General features: G+C 47.2%; 1 long non-coding RNA gene across 3 annotated transcripts; it reads left to right on the forward strand.

Annotated features, from left to right (window-relative positions):
• Positions 1-16,929: 16,929 nt before the first annotated feature.
• LOC125552260 lies at positions 16,930-19,724 on the forward strand. Of its 3 annotated transcripts, none has more exons than XR_007303499.1 (3): positions 16,940-17,706; positions 18,274-18,373; positions 19,254-19,724. It is a non-coding gene; the product is annotated as an uncharacterized LOC125552260 (long non-coding RNA). The 3 variants fall into 3 exon arrangements; XR_007303498.1 differs by lacking the exon at positions 19,254-19,724 and adding an exon at positions 18,446-18,950 and having other exon boundaries at positions 16,941-17,706; XR_007303497.1 differs by lacking the exon at positions 19,254-19,724 and having other exon boundaries at positions 16,930-17,706; positions 18,274-18,950.
• The last annotated feature ends 3,334 nt before the right edge of the window (positions 19,725-23,058 follow it).

The raw sequence follows: 23,058 nt of genomic DNA on the forward strand, positions 1-23,058 counted from the left end.
AGAGGCTGAGCGGGCGGTTCAACAGGCAGCTGAGCAGGCGGTTCAGCAAGCTTTTCCGGTTTATGAAACGACCTCTGTTGAAGCAGGTGTGACCATGAGGACTGGAGGTGTCCCTTGCTTGGTGTCGGCTCTGCGTAATGAGCGCTTGTCAAAGGATTTTAAAGGGCCTCGTAAGGTGCCTAATTACACAGCTGACTTACAACCCGGGGCATGGATTGAAAGTAACGAGATGGCCATGGAGTTGTTGGAGGTCAGTGACGCAGCGAAGGCCAAGTACTTCACCATAATGTTGGATGGAACAGCTCGCACTTGGTTGAAGGGGTTGCCACCCAATTCCATCGGCTCATGGGCAGAGTTAAAGGCCCGGTTTATTCAGAACTTCAAAGATACATGCAAGCAATCCATGTCGACTATGGACTTGACTAATTGCAAGCAAGAGGAAGGTGAATCCACGACCCATTGGTGCGTCAGGTGAAGGAGATAATACATTCATCTGATAAGATGGATGCCGGCTCCGCGATCTTAATGTTGGAGATAAATTGCCGTTTTGAACCTCTGAAACAGAAGCTGGGGCGGCTCAAGCGTGATTGCAATGACATGGGCCAGCTGATGGCGGCTTTGGTCAAATACGCTGATTCTGATAGTACCAAGGATCGCGCGTCTGACGAAGAGAAGACAGTAAAGGGAAAGAAGAACGGCAACGGCAAAGGTCATCAGCATAACCCGGCAAATCAAGGAGGTAATAATAAACGTAAGGCGGACGGTAGTCTGGAGTTTGTGGCTAACACCAACGCACAGGGCAACAATCAATGGCGTAAGGGGAGGCCACCTGCTCGGTCAGGCGGGTCAGGTCCCACCCTCGAGCAGTTGCTAAATGAACCCTGTCCAAGACACGGCACCCAGGAGAAGCCGGCCACCCATCTATGGAAAGACTGTACGATCATGAAGGCTTTCAAGAATTCTAACATGTTCGACGGTAATCATGGACCTGGCAATGACTTGGGCGGTGGCGGTTATCATGGACCGGGCAACGGCTCAGGCGGTGGCGGTTTCATGGCTCGGGCGGCGGCTCAGGAGGTGGCGGTTTTCATGGCTAGGGCCCTCAAGGCAATCAAGGCGGCTATAATCAGCAATCTGGCCAAGGTAGTCAGCAGCAGCAGCAATCCGGGTATCAGGGTAACCCAAAGCAGCTGGGCAGTGGGCAGTATCACGTATTCACCACCAGTTCATCCAAAAGGGACCAGAAACTTCATAAGAGAGCTGTGAACGCTGTTGAGCCGGTGGTTCCACGTTATTTGAGATGGTCTGAGCAGCCTATTTTGTGGAGTAGGGAAGATCACCCTCCCCGGGTTGATAATCCTGGTCACCTGGCCTTGGTGGTGGCCCCACAGGTTGGTGGATATAAATTCACTAAAGTAATCATGGACAGAGGCAGTAGCATCAACATCCTCTATTATGATACGTTCCGTCGCATGGGGTTGACTGACAAGAGTCTTAAGACATCCAACACCGTTTTCCATGGAGTAGTGCCTGGCAAGTCGGCATATCCAGTTGGTAAGATTGAGCTGGAAGTAGCCTTTGGAGATGAGCATGATTCTAGGGAGGAGAAGTTAACCTTTGAAGTGGTCAAAATCAAAAGCCCATATCATGTCCTATTTGGACGGCCGGCTTATGCAAAATTCATGGCATGGTCGTGTTATGTTTATCTGCAACTCAAGATGCCGGGTCATAAGGGCACCATCACAGTGCATGGAAGTCGGAAGATAGCTTTGGAATGTGAAGAAGGTGATGCTGCTTAAGCCGAGTCTATTTGTGCGACAGAGGAATTGAAGTTTTACAAGGATAACGTCGACCCGGTGGACATGACGTCTTTGAAAAAGCCAACCACGGAGCATGAGTCGGTGCTGAAGTTTAAGTCAGCTGACGATACCAAGATGATTGATTTTGTACCTGGCGACTCATCCAAACAATTCATTATCAGTGCTAACTTGGATCCCAAATAGAAAAGCGCGCTCATCGAGTTCATCCGTGAGAACCGGGACATCTTTGCATGGAAGCCTTCTGACATGACGGGTGTACTGAGAGAACTCGCTGAGCACACTCTCAATATTGATCCCGAGTTTAAGCCGGTCATGCAGTTTCTTCGGCGGTTCAATGAGGAAAGGCGCAAGGCTATTGGAGAAGAGGTGGCCCGGCTCTTGGCGGCCGGGTTTATTGTTGAAGTTTTTCACCTAGAGTGGTTGGCTAACCCGGTGCTTATGCTCAAAAAGAACGGCACTTGGCATATGTGTGTGGATTACACCGATTTAAACAAGGCTTGTCCGCCTGATCCTTTTGCTCTCCCTCGTATTGATCAAATCATTGATGCTACGGCGGGTTGTGAGTGTTTCAGTTTTTTGGATGCTTATTCCGGCTATCATCAGATCAAAATGGCAGTTAAGGACCATGAGAAGATGGCTTTCATTACTCTGTTTGGAGCCTTCTGCTATGTGTCTATGCCTTTTGGGCTTAAGAGTGCCTAGGCAACTTATCAGCGGTGCATGCAGAACTGTCTTCATAATCAGATTGGGCATAATGTTCACGCTTATGTGGATGATATAGTGGTGAAATCCAGAGAGAAGGAAACTCTGGTAGAAGATCTAAAGGAAACCTTTGATAATCTCCGGGTCTACAAGATGATGCTTAACCCGGCCAAGTGCGTTTTTGGAGTCCCAGCTGGCAAACTTTTGGGTTTTTTGGTGTCTAACAGAGGCATTGAGGCTAACCCAGAGAAAATTAAGGCGATTACATCTTTGGCTAAACCGGTGTGCATCAATGACGTTCAACGGCTGGCGGGTCGCGTCGCATCTTTAAGCCGGTTCATAAGTCGGTTAGGTGAGAAGGCTATGCCGTTGTATCAAATGATGAAGAAAACGGATAGTTTCGTCTGGAGTGATGCTGCTAATTCTACCTCTGAAGATCTGAAAAAACAGCTCGCCGAGCCGCCGGTTCTTGCTGCTCCCATTGAGAAGGAGCCACTGCTGTTATATGTGGCTGCAAACACACGTGTTGTCAGTGTGGCCATTGTTGTCAAGCGCAAGGAGGCTGGCAAGGAACATCGGGTTCAACGGCCGGTTTATTACGCCAGTGAGGTGCTCATTGAGTCCAAACAGAGATATCCACATTGGCAGAAGCTTGTTTATGGGGTGTTCATGGCAAGCCGGAAGCTTAAGCATTACTTTCAGGGTCATCCTATCACTGTGGTTAGTTCTGCTCCTTTAGGAGATATTATTCAAAATAGAGAAGCCACAGGACGAGTCGCCAAGTGGGCCATTGATCTTGGGTCTCATGGTTTAAAGTATGTGCCACGTACTGCCATCAAATCTCAAGCACTGGTGGACTTCATTAACGATTGGACGGAATTGCAGATACCTGAAGAGAAGCCAGACAACACATATTGGACGATTCATTTTGATGGGTCCAGACAATTGGAAGGATCGGGGGCTGGAGTTGTTTTAACTTCTCCTCGAGGTGAAAATTTTGTTATGTGTTGCGATTGATGTTTCCTTGTACTAACAACGCAGCTGAGTACGAGGCCTTACTCCATTGTCTTCAAATGGCTAGAGAGATGAGTTTAAGACGTGGACAGTGCCTTGGCGACTCAAATTTGGTGGCTCGGCAAGTATCAGGCAAGTGGGATTCCAAGGACCCTCTCATGGCGGCTTATCGCCGTGAGGTTGACGCTGTTGCTGGACACTTCAAGGGTTATCAGGTGGAGCACATTGACCGCCGAAAGAATGAAGCGGTCGAAGCTTTAAGCCGGTTGGGATCTCAGCATAAGTCGGTGCCGCCTAACACCTTTTTAGATGTTCTGCATAACCCTTCTGTCAAGTTGCCTATAGAGGAGGACTTGGCTGTTCCAGACCCAGAAGCACAATTGGTGGCGGCTCTTCATGTCATTCCAGATTGGACAGTGCCCTGTTTGGCTTATATGACCCGTGGTGAGTTGCCGGAGGATGAGACCTTGGCTTGACAAATAACCTGGCGGTCAAAGTCAATGACAATTTACAATGGTGAGTTGTATCATCGCAGTGTCACCGGAGCGTTTCAACGTTGTGTCTCTCCTGAATAAGGTCAAGAAATTCTTCGTGAAATCCATGAAGGAGACTGTGGCCATCATGCCGGCTCAAAGTCTCTTGTGGCCAAAGCTTTTCGTCACGGTTTTTACTGGCTAACGGCTCACGACGATGCGGAGGATCTGGTCAGTAGGTGCGATGGGTGTCAAAAATTTGCACGACGAGTGCACGTGCCGGCTCAAGAATTGCGAATGATTTAAATCACTTGGCCCTTTGCAGTCTGGGGGCTTGACATGGTTGGACCTTTCAAAAGGTCCAAAGATAAAAAGACGCACCTTTTAGTGGCAGTGGACAAGTTCACAAAATGGGTTGAGGCAGAGCCGGTCAGTAAGTGTGATGCGGCCACGGCGGTTCAATTTATGAAGATGGTGATCTTTCGTTTTGGCTTTCCACATAGCATTATTACTGACAATGGCACCAACCTATCCCAAGGAGATATGGAAGAGTTCTGTCAATGGGAACATATCCGGCTTGATGTTTCATCAGTAGCTCACCCTCAATCCAATGGTCAAGCTGAAAGAGCCAATCAAGAAATCCTGAAAAGTCTAAAACCCCGGCTTATGGTCCCTTTACAACGGACGCCAGGTTGTTGGGTGGAAGAATTATCCTCTGTGATATGGAGTATCAATACTACCCCTAACAGGTATACGGGTTATATGCCTTTCTTCAGGGTTTATGGAGCAGAGGCAGTTCTGCCCAGTGACATCCTCCATGACTCGCCCCGCGTGGAGGCTTACGTTGAAGCTGATAACGAGCAAGCTTGACAGGATGCGCTTGACTTACTAGATGAGGAGCAAGATTTTGCAGTGGCCCGATCAGCAATTTACCAGCTGGACCTACGCCGTTATTACAGCCGTCGGGTTAAGTCCAGAACCTTTCAAGAAGGTGACTTAGTGCTTCGGCTCATCCAGGTTCAGTCTGATGCGCACAAGCTATCCCCACCTTGGGAAGGACCCTTTGTGGTCAGCAAGAACTTAAACAACGGGTCATATTACCTTATCGATGTTCGAGAGCACAAAGACTCACGTAAATCGGAGGAGGAGACCCGCCGGTCCTGGAATATTGCTCATCTTCGGCCTTACTACACTTGAGCCACCAGCTCTCATAATGTGCATACTTTGACGTTGTATATATTATGATAAGTAATAAAGCAGGACCTTTGTCCTTTTCATATTCAATGATCACATAGCTTTATTATTTTAATTATTAAACGACCAATTGGGGGCTGATCGTATTCGAATCTAGCTTAACCCTCTCGGTCCGGCTCATGATCGTATTCGAATCTAGTCGTTAAAACTTCATGGTCACCAGGGGGCTTCCTGTTCGAACATAGGTCGTATTCGAACCAAAGAGAACATAGCTGTTGTAACCCTCTTGATCGGCGCAAAGCCAAACTCACTAGGGAGCTTCTTGATCGTATCTGAATCATAGCTTAACCCCTTTTGAGTCCGACTTGGATCGTATTCGAATCAGGGTCATTAAAAACCTCTCAAGGTCATTTGGGGGCTTCCTGTTCACACATAGGTCGTATTTGTACCAAAGAGAACATAGCTGTCAGTACCCTCTTGATCGGCGCAACGCCAAGGCCACCGGGGGCTACATGATCGTATCCGAATCCTAGCTTAACCCCTTTGGTACGGTTTACTGATCGTATTCGAATCATAAGCCTCCAAATTTTTCTTAATGCTTGATTTACATTGTTTGAAAGATACTCTTTTGTTTTATTGGTTTTTTGTTGTCTCGAATCTAACTATAAGGTTGGTTTGAATTTAAACCGGCTTGGTTCTTTGACAATAAGTTGCCAATGTATAACAGTCGTCAGGCATATGGAGTATTGACTTATAAAATTATTGAGTTGAAACCCTTACTGTCCGGGTCACATAAGCCGGCAGTCCAGAGTCAAAGAACACAGGTATGACACTATCGTTCATAAACAGACTTATCTGGGTTTTTCTTTAATCAAAGGCTTTTTCAGCCTTGTTTATCTTTACATCTGGTCCTGATTATTCCACTATGGTAATTTCATAGTTACGTATTGGGTGTTTTGACCCGTCCAGCGATAAACCGCCATGACAGTTTCTCATCTTTTACATACAGGAACAGGTTTAAACACTGCAGATATGATAAAGGATATACATCATATATTGACATGACGGATAAAATGTCGTACGCAGTATGATATGCATGATGGCATAGGCAGAACATGCAGGTGTTAAAGCTAGCCTATTACAAGGCGTTGGGAGCCCAAAAGTGTTAAAACTGTTCTGTCTCCTAAGCAGATGCTATGAGTCGGTACATTAAAGTCCCAGCCGGATTAATTGGATGGTTACGACTCCTCCCTCGCCGGTTCATCTTCCTCCACTAGTTGGGAACTGGGCTTGGACCAATCAAAGCCATGAAGAGCAACAAACTCAGCTTCATTGTCAATTAGTCCAGACATGTCAATTACTGGGGCAAAGGTGTGTTGGTGAACCGGTGGGATGAGATCTGTCACTTTATACGACGGCGTCCCCATCTTTTTATTCTCAACATCAAAACCCGGCTGACACTTATCAACATTGGTCTCATCACCAAGGATAGTAGCCTGCGGACGAACTCCCCTCACACAAGCAACAAAATCGTCTTGATCAAACGGAGTCCCGTCTTCCTTCAAGGGGGGATACCCCTTGGCTACATCCGCCGGGTCTAGTTTCGGCACCCAGGCTTTGGAGCGGCTTAGAGCAGTTAGGGCTCCGGCTCTTGCACAAGACCGCTTGATCTCTTGGAATCTGGCGGGTAAAATAGATAACTTCTTCAAAACATCACTCAAGAGGTTTGGTCCTTGGTTGGCTGGGGAGATAATAGCAAGCGCCCGTTGAGCCCTAGTGTACAGTTGCTCCACCAGGGTGTAAATCGCCTTGAGTTTTGTCACGCTGTTTTGGCTCAGATTGCCACTCCGTGGACCTATGAGTATATTAAAGAATTAAGCGGGCGGCTTATATTTCTGGCAAAACTAGAGTTTAAGTAAATAATACAAATGACTCACCAAAGATTGCGAAGACCATCTGAGACACATAGTTTTTTAAGCAGGTAAGCTCCATGGTAACCTCCTTGAGAGCCGCCTTGGCTGTCTCAGCACGCTGTATCAGCAAGGTTTTCTCATCGGCCCAGGATTTTTTCTCCGCGTCAAAACTGGTCTTCAGTTTTTCAGCTTCAGAGAGGCTCAATTGGAGTTTGGAGTCAACATTCTTTGTCTCAGTCTCTTGATCCGCTAGCCGGGTCTTTACATCAGTCAATTGAGAACTCAATTCAGTTATGGCGGTCTACAGACATGCACAGGTGTGTTAAAATTTTATTTCAATAAAGGAAATCATGATTAAAGTGCCAAGTGCTTTGCAACGCAACACCACTCGGCACTTGGGGGCTAATGTGTGCCAAAGTAATTTTTTAAATGCAAAATGGCTCTTCTATGATTAAAGTCCCAAGTGTTTTACAAGTAACAACGCTTGGCTCTTGAGCTGGATCACACTATTTGTTTGGACTAATTCAAGATAGTTATGAAGTCAAGTACCTCTCGTTCATGATAAATTAAGCCGGCCCTTGGGGACTATAGGTGAAATTTATGCTAATCCAATGGACTTAGGGAAACTCTAAGACAGAGCATCAACCTATATCACAAGTCTACAGATCATTCAGGTTCATCATAATCCGGAGACTTGGGGGCTGGCAGAGCATATGTAAACTAATGAAAGCCGGAGAACATACCTCACATTTCAATTGCAGCTATTTGACCATCTCAATTTCAGAGTCACGGCTGGAATGCACATGACTGAGGTATCCAGAAAGCACGTCACTAACATTCATGTGAGCATAGTGAGAGACGTCAAACCGCACTTTCTGCCTTTCCAAAGCCTCTTGTTTGGCAGAGTGCCTGGCCAGTGCAGTTGGATTGCCCGGCTCAATGAATCTGCTACTAGTGATTAGGACGTCATTGTCAGAAGGCGCCGGCGGGTTAGCTGAGCTGGACGGCCCGAAGGTGGATGGATTGAGAATGGTTTCATCAGCTGACGTCTCAGGAAGGTCGGGTTGAATGTTGACAGCAGGGTCTTCTGGTGCTTCAGCTTGATCAGGAGCAGGGGTTGGTATTGCCGGTTCGGGAGCAGGGTCTTTCGGGTCTTCTGCCGGCCTACTCACCTTGGCTTTCTTAGGCTTTGCTTGACCGCTAAGAAGGATTTCATGAGTTAGTATAATGATGCAGTCTTAAAGATGCAGAAGAAAGATGATTTTCTTTACCCAGGGGCAGTCTTAAAAGCCAGAAATTGAGTTTGTGACGAATCGCCAGAAGAGCGAGAAACTTCCTGCAATAGTAAAATTATAGTTAAGAGAGTAAGGAAATAGATTCATTGACAAAAGCAAAAGTCAAAGGTGAAAGAAACCTCGTTCTGGCGTTTCCGAGGAGTTTTTGGCAAGCTGGTGGGCAGTTCATTATCGTCGTTGGTCCGGGCCTGACAGCGGCTCTCATGTTACTGCTTTTTCAAAAGAAAATGAGGATCCAAATAAGCCAAAGGGTGTGAAAACCTTACTTTCCGGGTTACCAGTCGAGGTTTCTGTCTTGGCAAAGGGGCTGAGTCGGAGGAAATAGTTACCTCTTCTTCTACTGCCTGGCTGGCCCCCGTGTCATCCTGGCAATAGTCAGTGTCAATAATATTGTTAAAAAGCAGGCCAAGAGAGTCAAGGGCTACCTCCGACTCAAAAATATCATCCAGCTTGAACATATCAGAAGCAGTTCTTTTCTTCTTGGATTTCCGGGTTGTCTTCTTGGTGGCTATGGCAGCGACTCTAGCCTTCTTGGCAGCTTCATGATCATATTTGGCCTTCCAAAAGTCAGATTTGGCCTATAGGCAGATAACAGGTTAAAAGTCAGACAAGTACTTAACTACTGAAGAAAAAAGGGAATCAAGGGGACTTACCTCTGGAGCCGGGTTAAGCTTGCAGAAAGGATTCAATCCAACTTTACTGTAGTCCTCGTATTTACTGTTTACGAGGGTGGTTGACATTTCAACAATGGCCTCTTCAGTCAGTTGTACAGAACTATGACGCAGAGGGTCATCTGGGCCTCCGCCATATTTATACATCAAGTTGGATCGGCAGCTCAGAGGGATGACCCGCCATGCGATCCAAACAACGGATCAGGTCAACTCCAGTTAGGCCGTTTCCCAACAAGGCTTGAATCCTTTTGATGGATGGTATGAGCTTCTTACGTTCAGCGGCAGTCAGCTTGTCAGGTAGCACAAACTTAGAGTCAAGACGCTCCACGCGATAACCCAACAGTGGTTTTTCATCAGCTGGCGATGTGTCTTTGCAATAAAACCAAGTTTGGTTCCAATCCTTGGGATGGCTTGGTAAGACTACTAAGGGAAAGACAGCACCCTGCCGGTGCTGAATCGAAATTCCACCAAGTTCCAAGCTAGGGCTGTTGGTGCATTCATTCTGGCAGTTCAGATAGAAATATTCTCTAAAGAGTTCAACGATAGGTTCTTCTGGAAGATAAACCTCACAGAGAACTTTAAAATTGCAGATGTTGTATATGGAGTTGGGTCCAAGATCTTGAGGATGAAGCTTGAAAAAATGTAGAACATCTCTGAAGAATTTTGAGCCGGGTGGTGAAAAACCCCGGTTCATATGATCAGTAAAGATAATGACTTCACCATCTTTGGGCTGAGGTCGTTCTTCGTCCGGGTCAGGGGCACGATAAGACATATTTTTTTTCTCTGGCCAAAATACGATGGTGACAAAATCCTTCAAAGTGTCATCAGTGACTGTGGAAGGGACCCAGTTGCAGACTGTTGGCGTCTTTGACGGGAAAAAGGACAAGCTGAAAAGAAAGTAATTTGCCGGTTCAAATTAATTAGTGGAGTTACAGGTTAATGATATAGTACAGATGAGTAATGGCGCCTTAAGTAAGGGCTAATGATATATAAAGGAAAAATGAGCCGGCGTGATAAGCTTCCATGACTAAAGATATTCGAAGGTTGCTTGAGACAGAATTGGCTAAATACTGAGATAAACAAGTTTCACAAGTTGTTGCTATTATTTTGGATCAAGATGGTTCAAAAAATAAAAATAAATCTAGACCTAAAAACCAGCACACAGGAGTTCATCAGTTCTAAGGAGACCTTTGTACGAGAAAAAGGGATCTGCAAGCGTCTGGAATGGATGCAAAACAACTACCGCATGAGTTCTATACTTATTTTAGATCAAAGGAGGATGCGGTGGAGAAACTACAAAGAAACCGTGACGAACGGCGAAGAACACAGAAGGAACTCGCAAACCCTAAATGCAGATCTAAGGTATGGGAAAGCAAGGACTTACGAACGCAGATATTCTGCGGAGGATCGCTGCCGTTCTCTAGACAAGCTCAGGGTGATGCAGCGGCCGAGGTTGAGGACGACAGTGAGCGCTGCGGCGACGGCGGAGCTCGAGCGACAGAGGGGTTGCAAGAGGAAGAAGGAGAAGACCGAGGAAGGCCGGTCGTACCTATTTATAAGGGGATAGGTGAACAGGCAGGCACGGAAATCAAGGAAGGCCAAAATAATGATTATCCAACAAAACAGACGCCTCGATTTTTGTAAGACATATAAGATAAGGATCCGTTAAAAGATGACGTCGTGGCGGTTTTTCGAAAAATCCGGAGATGGCGTCATGGCGGGTTACAAGGCTTTCGCAGCAGTAATAGATGGATTTTTTCTAAGTGTTGGAGATTGACAAGAACAAAGTTCAAATCAACCTAGGGCCTAATGTTGGGGATATGACTACCAGGTATTACCCTCCCAGGAGGGGCCGGGCCAATCCTAATGGCGGGTTACTTAAAAGGAAGCCCAAAGAGTATACAAGGTGACGGTTTATGATAAAGCTTGTAGTAGGCCCAAGCCCAGAGGCGGCTTAAGGCCCGTAAGTGTAAACCGCCATGTATGAATAAGACTTGTAAGATAAGGCATGTAAGAGTTGTCACCGAGCCGGACACATTGTATGAGCCGGCTGGGACTCTGTAGGCCGCAGGGCATCAACCCGTGTATATAAGGGGATGACCCGGTGGCGGCTTAGGGAAAGAAACAACAAATCAAGAGCCAAGCTAGCGTATTTCGCTCCTTGGTCTTTGATACCTAGCAATACCACATTAGGCTTTACCTTCACCGCAAGGGGCCGAACCAGTATAAAATCTCTCGTGTCCTTTGTCCCGATTAACCCCTTTAAGCTTCCTAGTTGCGATGGCTCCATGACTAAGTCCTTTCGCTAGGACATCTGCCATGACCATTCCACGACACTGCCTCCGTGGGACCTCGCCGCTGTCGGGATCCACTTCATCCCGGCCGGATCCGACCCACTCCGTCTGCCGTCGCCTCGTCTCCGGCGAGCTCGAGATCCTGCTGTCTCGGGAACCGTGCAGCCCAAACGCTAGATCTGGACCGAGAGGGTATATTTCGCCTAAGTCCCCATTCCCCTAATATTTTTATGCCTCCTTCATCGCATCATATCTCGGTGACGTGACTCCGATTCATGCATATGATGTGTTGAATTGTTCGCCTCGTTGAGCTCTCCATGCTGGAAGCATTTACATGCATGTTACTGTTAATTATGATGCCTTTTGCATTGATGCAAGATTGCTATAAAATGTTAACTGCTGGTACTTAGCAGATCATTAGGTTTTGTCATTTTTGTTGCGTTTGATGTGTGCATTGTATGAGCTTGAGGTCTACATGTGTTTTGAACTACATCATGCCATATTTACAAAGGTGCTTGTCTTGTATTTTTTTGATCTATGTGGTGACTAGCACAAGCATGCAAACTAGGCTTTGTGATGTTGTTGTTTTCAGGGACTTAGGATTTTGCTAAGTCTTTTCCTGCTGTTATTTTGGTGCCATGTAAACTTGATGCTTTAGTGAGATCCATGCTTATTTTGGGTTACCTAAGTAAGGATGTTTCGATCATGTGGTTATGCTCTATCCATCTATGCCCATGTTTGCAATTATGGAGTTGTCAAGCATGTCATTTGCTTGCTCTACTTTTGCTATAAAATGTTCCTGACAGAATGTTAACATGTTAATCAATATTGCCATGGTTGTTGCTAGTGATGCATGCATCCTATTAACTTGCTCTTGTCATGGTTAGCTTCATAAACATGTCATCTTGCTATTGGTGTGCTTATATTGTCATGAAATGCTTTGTGGTGGGTGGCATGAGCTCGCAAAGTTGCCTTCATAAATCTGTTTATGCCATGCTCTGTTTTTCTGCCAAGTCTGAAAGTGTTAATAAAACTTGCTATGTTTACATGGGTGCTGTCATATCTTCTGTGCCTTTTTGGCTCATGTTCAGTAAGGGACTTTGATCTATGCTTTTAGTAGAATCATGCCATGCCTTGGTTTGCTATGTTTTGTTCCTGTAGCATGATGTTTGCTTGCTCTAAACATTGCTTCCTGAAGTTGTTTTTGACATGTTAGTATTTTTTTACTAAGTCTGTGATGTTGATATCTTTTGCACTTTTTCCATGCTTGTTTGAACTTGTTCCAGTGTGATTTAGCCGTAGCTCAGTGTTCATGTTTTGTCAAGCATCTCTTTTACATCACTGCCATATGCTTTGTTGTTATGTTGGATTGCAGTAGCTTAGTTTCTTGTTGCATTCTAAGTGGCATCGTGCTGTTAATCGCAGTTTTGCATCATTCTTGTGATGCTTGCCATTTGAAAACCGTGCATCCGTTTTTGGTGATCTTTATATCGTTTTTAGCCCGAATCATCTCATCTTTGTAGCAGCATACTTGGTTTGCCAAATTGATGCCTTGATCATTCTTTCCCTTTCGGAGCACGCATATGCATTGCATATCATGTCATGTAGTGCATCATGTTGCTTGTGCATTGCAGCGTGATTGATTGTTGTTCCATTTTCTTGTGGTCTTGCCTTGGGTAGAGCCGGGAGACGAGTACGTGAACGAGGAACCTGTTGAGTATGCTATCGAGGATCAAGCTTTCGACAACTTAGAGAATTTTGCAGGCAAGATGACCATACCCTCGAAATCACTTCTATCTTTGCTTGCTAGTTGTTCGTTCTATCGCTATGTCGCGCTACCTGCCCCTTGCTATATCATGCCTCTCGTATTTCCATGTCAAGCATCTAACCCACCTTTCCTAGCAAACCGTTGTTTGGCTATATTGCCGCTTTTGCTCACCCCCTCTTATAGCGTTGCTAGTTGCAGGTGAAGTTGAAGTTTGCTCCATGTTGGAACATGGATTTGTTGGGATATCATTATTATATCTTATTTACTTTAATGCATCTATATACTTGGTAAGGGTGGAATGCTCGGCCTTATGCCTGGTGTTTTGTTCCACTCTTGCCGTCTTAGTTTCCGTCATACCGGTGTTATGTTCCTTGATTTTGCATTCCTTACGCGGTTGGGTGTTAGTTCGTTGAGAAGGTGCTATGTTCCTTGATTTTGCCGCCTTAGTTCGATCAATTCTATAACATGGCACTAAAGCAAGAAGCTGCTCAGTTCAAGTGTGACGCATCTAAGAAGAGAGTCAGGGATGCAGTTGAATCTTCTTCTTCATCACAACTGGCAGCTAAGCAACAGAAGTTCTGGTTGCCTCCTCCGTTTCACCAGCCCTACCAGCAGAAGAGCAAAGGTGGCAATGGATCTTCCCATCCACCCAACCTAGTCTATCAGAACAAAGCTCGGTCTCAACCTCCAAGGTCAAGTGCTCCTTATCACCATCTGCTCTCAGAGGTTACTTGCAACAAGTGTCAGCAGAAGGGGAACTATGCAAACAAATGCTTCAACCAAAGGCGCCTTCCGCCTCCTCCTCTTGTGAGATATTCAAGCAATGTAGTGGTCAAGCATAATCCCAAGCATGCTAAGGTGAACATGATGAATGCAGCTCAGGCAGAGGATTCTTCAGATGTGATCATGGGTAACCTTCCAGTTAACTATATTCCTGTAAAAGTTCTTTTTGACACTGTTTCATCGCATTGTTTCATGTCAAGACTGTTTTTTGCCTAGCATGAATTCACTTCTTCTCATTTGGGTAAACCCATGGATATCGTTTCTCCGGGTCAACGGTTAAGTGCTAGTTTGGTGGCTCCGGATGTTTCCATCAAGATGGGAAAATACAAATTTCTGTCTTCTCCAATGGTTCTTGCCGACTCGGATATTGATCTAATTCTCGGCATGGACTGGCTTTCTAAGCACAAGGCTCAGCTTGATTGCGCTGCCAGGCAGATTCAATTGACACAACCTTCTGAGGATGTGATCATCTATGCCGCTCGGGATGGTACTATTCGTCTGTTTTCTCTCAATGAGAAGGGCGAGTTGAATGCCATCTCTCAGATTCCAGTCGTTTGTGAATATCAAGACGTCTTTTCATAAGAGCTTTCGGGAATGCCTCCTCACCGGCCAGTTGAATTCATTATCGATCTTGAGCCTGGCACGGAACATGTTTGAAAGCGTCCTTACAAGCTTGGACCAGAGGAGTTGAAGGAGCTGAAGAAACAACTCGATGAACAAGGGCGTATGGGTCTGATCAGACCGAGTTCATCTCCATGGGGTTGTGGTGTCCTTTTTGTCAAGAAGAAGGATGGAACGGAACGACTCTGCGTTGACTACCGTCCATTGAACAAGAAGACAATAAAGAACAAGTATACACTTCCCAACATCAATGAGCTTTTCGAGGAACTTAAAGGTGCTAAAGTTTTCTCCAAGCTTGACCTCCGTATGAGTTATCATCAGATTCGCATTCGTGAACAAGATATCCCCAAGACAGCATTCAGAACAAGCTATGGTTCTTATGAATATACTGCCATGTCTTTCGGCCTTGTCAATGCTCCTCCAACGTTCTCTCGCATGATAAACTTCATCTTCAACCCTTACACAAATGATTTCTTCTTGGTGTATCTCGATGATATCTTGGTCTTTTCCAAGAATAAGGAGGATCATGCCAAGAATTTGAGATTGGTGCTTGACAAACTCAGAGAGCATCAATTCTATGCGAAGTTTTCTAAGTGTGAGTTCTGGCTTGACGAAGTTCTTTACCTTGGTCATATTATCTCAGCCAAAGGCATCGTTGTTAATCCCGAGAAGGTGTCTTCAATTGTGAATTGGGTACCTCCTCGGAATGTCAAGCAGCTCCGTAATTTTCTTAAGGTGACTTCCAAACCTTCACAGATTCAGTCACTCAGCGATCCACAATTCCTCTTAGATGCTCTAGACCATGACGCCTAACCGTCTGGAGGATGCACAGTCCTCAAAGGTAACAAGCATCGGTTCCACACATGAACAATCTCTTCAGTGATGCTCAATCACTTTGTGTTTGTAGGTGTTTGGGTTTGGGTTTTTCCTCACTTGATGATTTTTGCTCAAAGTCCTCGGAGGATGGGATGCTCTCAATGACAAGTGTCACTTTCTCTTGGAGCAGCCAACCAACTGGTGGTTGTAGGGGGCGGCTATTTATAGCTTAGGGAGCAGTCCGGCATGATAAGACATAAATGCCTTTTAATGATATGACCGTTAGGTGGGTAGATATTTTGGGACAGCTGGCGCGTAGCACAACAACGGGCGGAAATTTGAGCTCTCAAATTTGCCAGGGCTATCATGTTGCTCACTTGTAGGCAATCCGCACTGGGGAATTCCTAACTCTTCAGTCAGAACAAATTCCTCAGAGAACAGAAGATCTTCGTCTCTATCACTGAATAAATTAACCGAACTATATGAGATTTCCAATGGCTTCACTTGAAAGGATTGGGTAGGTGTAGGATTTTGAGATGAGCATCACTTGGAAACTTTTCCTTAGTTTTACCTCGACTCCCTTTAACAGTATAGTGTTTCCTATGACTCAAGAAAGAGAAAATGAAACTACGAAAATAAAAGTCTTCACACTTCATAATCCTCACATGAATATCAAATTCTTCAAGGTCACACCAATTTCCTTATTTTTAAAGTCTTCAAGAAAACCGAAGTCTGCAACTGAAGACATTCATTTTTAGGGGTCAACTTTCATCGTAAATATCAAACTCATCATAGACTAATAGACCCTGTGTACACTGACAAACACATTAGTCCATTGACCTATAAGTCTTCAATACACCAAAATCACTAAGGGGCACTAGATGCTCTTACAAAGAATGAAGAACAGCTAGCGGATATCTTCACAAAGCCCTTGGATGAAAAGAGATTTCGCAAATTGCGGTGTGAGCTAAATATCTTAGAATCTTTGAGTGTTCTTTGAAAGGACACACATCCTAACACTTGTGCAAAATTGATGAAACGTTTTTCTTCAATCAATGAAGACTAACCCTCTAAGTGTGAAGAAATTAATGAAACATTTGATTCTCAGAACCCTAGAACAATTGTACGCGGTGTCTGAAATTATCATTCTTATATGGTGGGTCACGCCGCCAACCAAAGTTGAAAATCTTCAAATTTGATTTTTCATCATTTTGCAAATTATTCAAATTCCTCAAGTTTGCAATTTCTTCAACTTTTCAACTGGTGTTCTTTATTGACTATATATATATATATATATCCCTAATAATAAAGTACGGATTGAGTCTCTGGGTTCACCGTCATAATACACTTCTTTCCATGAATTTACACTTTCAATTTTTTTCATCTATATTATTTTCTACATCCGAGATGATACTGTTCATCTTTTCGTCAATACGGTGATTTTCGTCCGTCTGTCGCGTAAAAACGATTCGTTCCTTTGCCCGTCGCATCGCGCCCTGCCCGGCCCAAGCGCCCACCAAAACCAACCAATCCGAACAGGACTCTAAGCCATGCACCCTCATCAAAAGAAAAAGTAAACAACGTTTCATGGGTACATCAAAAAAAACATGAGTCGGACGCCTGCCTACCTGCTCGCCCGTCCCCACGCCCCAATCCCTTTTTTGGCCCAATCGAAATTGATGGCGGCCGCCGCACCGCTCGCCACCGCCGCTGATGCCAACCTCCCGCAAGTCGCTGTTGTTTCCTCCTATGGCGCGCCGCTCCCGACCAATCCGGCGAGGCCTGCGTGCCACCTCCTGACTCTTCCCTTCCCAGGTCTGGAGCACAAGCCTCCTTTCCCTCCACCCCAATCTGGCAGTAGCGGCAGGAGCTAGGCCACCGGCGACGAGGCTAATTTGTCCGGCAGTAGCTGTTGTTATTCCACAACCAATTATACTGCTACTCCATCCCATGGACTGGCCTGACCGTTGCTGGTAGGAGGGAGGCGTGCGGTCATGACCCTGGCGCGCTGGGCCGGGGTCTAACTGGGCGGGCGTGTGTTGTCGCTGCCAGGCCACTATACGGGCGTCGCAGGGCGTGTTGCAGCTTCAGGATTATGCTACGAGCTCCTGGGATGTGCTCATGCATGCTTGGTTGGAACCTTGTCTTTTTGGTCAATGGATGAATCAATGGCGTGTCAGGACTAACTAGGTCATACGTGTACCTCACTATCTACGGGTAGCTCTCTCGTCGTATCTGCACAACATGAGAACAATTTGATCAATGAAGATGGGTTTCTTTCCTACCGGTGCCATTGTATGTGCATGCACGCCTCAACTATCTTCTTTCCTGTTTACTGTCAGGTAGTTCTTTCAGATCCAATTTTTTCTAGCTACTTGATGTTTTCTTTCTTAGCTGTAACTCATTTGCCATTTGCAACAGCCAAATCATCATGTTAAACGTTTTTTGAAGATTTGTATGCCAATTGACATGTCATTTATTTTCTAAATAACCTATTGTTGATTGTGTCTGATCTCCTTTCTGACATATTAAAAGAATAAGTTCTCGTGCTCAGGAAATACAATTGGGTTGATTATTATTTTGACTTATCGCATCGGGTAAATAGGATTTCAGTGTACATATATTTCGTTTCGAACAGGGATACAAACTACAGCATAATGAGTCACTGAAAACTCTGCGTCTTAATCCTGCCCTATTTTTCTGGGATCCAAATCTTCATATCTATGATAGACAGTTCAAAAAACTATTTGAACCTTGGAAGGGTTCGGTTCTTCAAATTTTTTGCAGCCCATGCATTTACTATTTTAAGACATGTTGTTTACATTAAGGTCATAGACATTGTTCTATAAGATGGAGTTCAAAGAACGGTTTTGAACCTTGGAAGTGATCTGTTCTTATAATTTTTGCAGCAGGGGAACTATTTGTGGATGTAATATGCAGCTAAAGGTATTCCAGCATGAGCTTGCATGCGCAACATCAGTGATTAAAGTAAAGGCTTCAGGACTTGAGGTAAAGTACGCCCATAGCTCAACCTGATTCTCTTAGTACAGAACTACAGATAACCTGATTCTCTCAGTACAGATAACTTGATTATTATCTTTCCATCGAGCAACAATGGAGTAGCACTACTCACAACCAACTGCAGAAATCCCATGTGCCAAAAATCCCGTGTGCCAAAAACCTCGTTGCAACTGGAGATCCGCATGCGCTGCTGGACATGCTATGCTACTCGATTTGACCCAATCTACTTCAGCCGTGACTCCGTGATTGATTTTAGTGGTGCACTGGGAGGAGAGAAACAAAGAGAGCAAAAGCACAATAAGAAAAGCGATGTTATGAGGAAAACAGAAAGGAAATAAACAAAAAAATTGATCCCCTGAGTATGTATATGAGAGATATATGTACGTCTGGGTTGTGCTGCTGACTCAGGAGAAGTTCAGTGATCTAGGTCAAGGTGATTTATAGTTGATAAATTTGGTACCCAAAGCACCGACATGATCGGCGCACTGGCTGTCCAGATTGCCATAGAACATGTGCATTAAAGTTACTCCAATTGCAGTGCACGACTCTTTGAGCAAAACCATAAGCAATTGAGTTCTTCATCTGTAGTCATGCCGAATTAGTGTGAAATATACGAACTTTTTCAATATTATTTTGCAGCTGTACCATTGATTATTTGTTAATGTGCCTTTTTGCAGTGGAAACAGTCTTTCGAAACAAGCAGCATACGATTGCTACAGCCCAATTATCTTAGATTCTACCTTTGTCTGATGTTCTTAACCTTTATATTCTTCCTACATTCTACCTTTGTCTGATGTTCTTAACCTTTATATTCTTCCTACATTCTACCTTTGTCTGATGTTCTTAACCTTTATATGCTTCATTACAGAGAAATCCTTGTGTCGGTGTACTAAAGTAGGGGTACCCTTAGTACCCCGAACTTGTGCACGGGCAGTCGCAGCGTCCCGCGGAAAGGCCTGCCGGGTCACCGCCAAGAACCTCCATGGTCCCTTTAAAGACCATTTAAGAACAAAGTACTCAAGACAAGACCCCGGCAAGAGGAGCTTGCCGGGAAGAAGTCAAGACCCCGGCAAGAGGAGCTTGCCGGGAAGGCCATCAGAAGCGTCCCAAGGCCCCGGCAAGAGGCGCTTGCCGGGAAGGCCATCCAAGGCATTCCAAGGAACTTGCCGCGGCGCGCTACGCGCCCCGGCAAGGTCCGGTGAGAAACAAGCTCCCGGGAGCGACGAGTCGGCGGCCGCGGCAAGGCGCTTGCCGCGGCAAGCCCCCACTCCATGCCCGCGCTCCAGCACATCCACCCACGTGTCGCTCCGGGGCCCCTCCCGAGCGCACGTGGCAGGAGGCTGTGCAGCTAGGGGCGTGCGGTGGCACGCAGGCGCTGACAAGACAACCATCGTGGCAAGACGGTGGCGTCCCTAGCGGTCCCTCTCGGTGCTGTCTAGGCGAAATAGACGGGCGTTTAATGCCCTTGTCCCCTGCCGCCAGGGTTAGGTATGATAGCACTGTAGCAGCTAGCTGTGCCTACTACAGCACCTAGCTGTGCCTACCCACGGCACCCTTTCCATTTTTGCCCTTGGCCCCCGTTGCTCTATGTCGGTAACCCCTTGAGTATAAAAGGAGGCCTGTGTGCAACGTAGGGTCGGTCGGCCATCTCGAGAGCTCTCGCGAGGTTCAGCAATTCCACGCACTCACGCTCGCTCCCGAGCAAGAAATCAATACCAATCCACAAAGCAGGAGTAGGGTTTTACGCATCGTGCGGCCTGAACCTGGGTAAATCGCTCGCGTGCTTTGCCTCGATTTACTCCTCGCACGACCAACCGCCCGCTTGCTTCGCCTCGATCTGCTCTTTGCGCAACCTTCTCCCCCCGCCGAACCAAAAGGGACCCGGACCGCCGGTCTCATAGGTGCCCGTGGATCAGAAACCCCGGCATCTCTGGCGCGCCAGGTAGGGGGCGTCGAAGTTGTGTGAATCAGATCCGGCGTTCTTGCGGGCTAGATCTTCATCTTCTTCGTAGATCTTCATCTTCTTCATCAACATGCCACCGAAGAAGAAGGTTTTGGAGGCAGCTGCCCCGTCCGTGCCGAGCCACCCACCGCCGGAGCAAACGGATGGTGGGGCAGGCGCCGGCGGAAGGGCACGCATCGACGAGGGAACTCTTGGTGCTGCCAGGTCCCAGGGCAAGGCTGCGCTGCCCATCGGCGGTGTGGCCGGCTCCCACAACGACCGGGCGCACTCCAAGACCTCGGCGTCCGTGCATGCACCGCGCCCATCTCAGGAGGCGCGGGACCGGCAGCGTCATGGTACTCACGGTACCATGCGCTCGCTGGATCAAGATCGAGCTGGTGGATCTCGGAGCGCCCAAGGTCACCATGCACTTCAACACACCCAGAACAGATAAGTTGCCAAAGCCTGAGCAACCAGATCTCTAATTTTTGAGTTATCTCCCCTGGATCGGCTCACTTTGTATGAGAAGCCTGTGCGCGGAGGAGCCAACTCGTAGCTGGCTGCGCACTTGCGTTGTTTCGAGCTCGCTCAACAACATTAGGTGAGCCGCGGCCAGTTGCTACACTGGCCGCGCCCTTGCATTGTTTCGAGCCTGCTCAACAATGTAAGTTAGCTGTGGCTAGTTGCTACACTAGCCGCGCCCTTACTTTGCTTCGAGCCCCGCTCAGCAACTTAAGTGAGCTGCAGCTAGCTGCGACAAGGTTTCTTGCCGGTAGCGGCACCGCCAACAGCCTGCTGATGTTCCGCACTCAGCGCTCACGGCCCTGGTGCCTGCGCCGGCAAGTTTCCTAAAAGCGTGGGGTAAAAACATACAAAGTTGACGCCGAAATGGGAAGGCCCTTACCGGGTGAAACGAGTCACTAGGCCTGGTGCCGGCCGCCCTGAGACCGAAGATAGCATCCCAGTGAGTAATTCCTGGAGCATCGAGCATCTTCGTAAGTTTTACCCGTGAGGCGCGGTTGTCGGAACCCGTTCCGGCAACCACCTCCTGTACAAAGTCTTGCCGCTGTTGCATGTAATCCTTTGTACAAGGCCGGGCGCAGATCCCGTGCGCAGCAGAGCTCGCGTGCCCCGCACATTTTGTCGATTCTATGCTTTCTATTTTCTGGCATATATGATCTGACATTTGTGCAGCACCAACCCCATGGCAAGCGTTGACGAGCTGCTAGGCTCTATATCTTTATTTTCTCTTCTTTCTTTTCTTCCTTCTTCCAAGGAAAGAAAGGATCCCTCGCCCACAAGTTTGCCGGGGGGGAAGGGAGAAGAGAAGGGTATGGACCAGGCGTCGTTCAAGAATTTCGTCTTGCCGGGAAGCAAACGACAGAAAAGCTAAGTTGCCAAAGTTTGAGCAGCCAAATCTTTTAAATTCCAAGTTATCTCCCTTGAACGACTTCACTTTGTATGGGAAACCTGTGCGCGGAGGAGCCAACTCGTAGCTGGCTGCGCCCTTGCGTTGTTTCGAGCTCGCTCAACAACATTAGGTGAGCCGCGGCTAGTTGCTACACTAGCCGCACCCTCGCATCGTTTTGAGCCTGCTCAACAACGTAAGTTAGCTGCGGCTAGTTGCTACACTAGCCGCGCCCTTACTTTGCTTCGAGCCCCGCTCAGCAACTTAAGTGAGCTGCAGCTGGCTGCGACAAGGTTTCTTGTCGGTAGCGGCACCGCCTGTTCCGCGCTCAGCGCTCGCGGACCGGATGCCTGCACCGGCAAGTTCCCTAAAAGCGTAGGGCAAAAACATACAAAGGGAGGAGTCAAGTAAAGGGAATAACATTGCAATGGCTGTCCAGAAGAAAGTTATATTACAAAATAGCTTGTCGCAGCTCTAATAAATGTTTTCTATGACATAGCTAACAGCGACAAGGAAAGAAGGAAGCCGGCGGCCTAGTTGACGCGGTCGCCCTCGACCCTCTTGATCCCGCTCACCTTGTCCGCTCACCTTGTCCACAATGGGTGCGACAAGGGCCTTGAGCTCTTCCTGATCGATATCAGGCGGCAAGGATCTGAGGACGTTGTGGAGGCGGAGGCCTGGATTGCGGAAGGCCACCTTCATCAACACTTTCTGAAGGGCTCCCGTACAGATCTCGCGCGACTCGTCGGCCAGCCGCTTCGGGATCTCATCCCGGAGCCGCTGGAGCGCCGTCGCCATGCCTTGGAAGAACATAGTGAGCTTGGCGCTAGGTTGGAGGTTCTCGTCGGAGGAGTACCCGAAGTCCTCCACCCCCAGCTGCGCCAGCTCCTTGTCGATGTCCCCGGCGGCGTTCACGAGGCTCTCTGTCCAGTGCTCCACCGTATCCCTAAAGGCGTTTTGGGTGGTGGCAGCACTCTCCAGCAACGCCTTGTCGGCATCGATCTCCTTCTTCAAGGCCGCCTCCCGCTCCTTGGCGCCGTCCAGCGCCTTGGTCAAAGCGACCAGCCTCGACTCGAGGGCGGCGTTGGAGTCCTTGGCGGCGCTGAGCTCTTCGCCGTATGCTTTGCGGTCAGCCTCCAACTGCACCACCTTCATCTCCAGCACCTTTTTGGCGGCCTCGGCAGCGGCGGCAGCGTCCTCCGCTTGCTTGAGGGCTCCGCCCAGTTTCTCCTCGCGCGCGGCAAGCTCCTCCTCGTGAGCGTCGAGGTTGACCTTCCGCTGCGCCTGCTCGCCCACTTCCGCGGCTAGCTTCACGGCGGCAAG

Source organism: Triticum urartu, chromosome 1, assembly GCF_003073215.2.
Source record: "Triticum urartu cultivar G1812 chromosome 1, Tu2.1, whole genome shotgun sequence".
Taxonomy (NCBI): domain Eukaryota; kingdom Viridiplantae; phylum Streptophyta; class Magnoliopsida; order Poales; family Poaceae; genus Triticum; species Triticum urartu.